Raw genomic sequence first — 844 nt, forward strand, 5'->3', positions numbered from 1 at the left:
CGGTGCCTTGGACGTGCCAGCCCCAAACTGGGATAGGCACTTGGAGTTCCAAGAAGCTAAGTCATGTCTGGCCCCACCCCCACCCCAAATTGTTCACAGCCTAAAGGAGGAGATTCCCGCTTAAACCAGCAGTTACAGCCAAGCCCAATCCAGGCTCTGTCATGGGGCCCTTAAGGAATTTACTTAACCTCCCTGTGCCTCAGTTTCCTCATCTGGAAAAACATTACTGGTCTGCGCCAGGATGCAGAGTGTATGCAACAGGACTATCCGTCCCTGCTGCTGCCCTCTCTACCCACCCTGCCTGTTGTCTGTTGTCTTGTAGATTGTCCCATGTTCCGGATTTTTATGATTGTTTCCTTTTCGTGGGAGGACCTAAAAAACTTTTTTTTTGAGACGGAGTCTCGCTCTGTCGCCCAGGCTGGAGTGCGGCAGCGCCATCACGGCTCACTTCAAGCTCCGCCTCCAGGTTCACGCCATTCTCCTGCCCCAGCCTCCTGAGTTGCTGGAACTACAGATGCCCGCCACCACGCCTGGCTAATTTTTTGTATTTTTAGTAGAGATGGGGTTTCACCGTGTTAGCCAGGATGGTCTCGATCTCCTGACCTCGTGATCTGCCCATCTCAGCCTCCCAAAGTGCTGGGATTACAGGCGTGAGCACCGCGCCCGACCTAAAAAACTTTTTTAAATCAAAAGCTTATTGAAGCAGTGCAAAACCAGTACAAAGTATTTCCTTTCTCCTCCTCCTCCTCCTCCTCCTCCTCCTCCTCCCCTCCTCCTGTTACTTCTTTTTCTTCTTCTTCTTCTTTTTGAGACAGGGTCTTGCTTCTTTTTTTTTTTTTTTTTT

Source organism: Rhinopithecus bieti, unplaced genomic scaffold (assembly GCF_001698545.2).
Source record: "Rhinopithecus bieti isolate Rb0 unplaced genomic scaffold, ASM169854v2 scaffold_38631, whole genome shotgun sequence".
NCBI classification, from domain to species: Eukaryota; Metazoa; Chordata; class Mammalia; order Primates; family Cercopithecidae; genus Rhinopithecus; species Rhinopithecus bieti.